This window comes from Haliaeetus leucocephalus, unplaced genomic scaffold, assembly GCF_000737465.1.
Source record: "Haliaeetus leucocephalus isolate CR32 unplaced genomic scaffold, Haliaeetus_leucocephalus-4.0 Scaffold730, whole genome shotgun sequence".
NCBI classification, from domain to species: domain Eukaryota; kingdom Metazoa; phylum Chordata; class Aves; order Accipitriformes; family Accipitridae; genus Haliaeetus; species Haliaeetus leucocephalus.
The window spans coordinates 4,079,016-4,079,418 of NW_010973166.1; positions in this window are offsets into that span (position 1 = coordinate 4,079,016).

Below are 403 nucleotides of genomic sequence, written 5' to 3' on the forward strand. Positions count from 1 at the left end.
GGAAACTCACCCGGCAGAAGAAATTACGCGGGCACCGGGCACCCTACCGTCGGTGTGCTGCTGGCGTTTGGGTTCCCCCTGTGTCTGACACGCCATTAGGCCCTCTTGGGAAGGGGGGGTGTAGATGGTTAATGAGGTAATTTTGATATTAAACAAGCGGTTGGAGGACTTTTTTTCTCCGTACGCGCGAAATGGGGCTCGCTGCAGAGCACCTATGTTGCAAATGAATGTGCACGGAGGGGAGAAATGAATACTGAGAGTATTTAATTTTATTTCTGTATGTTGCAAATGAATGTGCGCGGAGGGGAGAAGAAGTGAATACTGAGAGTATTTAATTTTACTTCTACATTTTTGTGTTTCTGATGAGACCAAATCCCGTTATTGGGTGTCTTATTTTGAAATG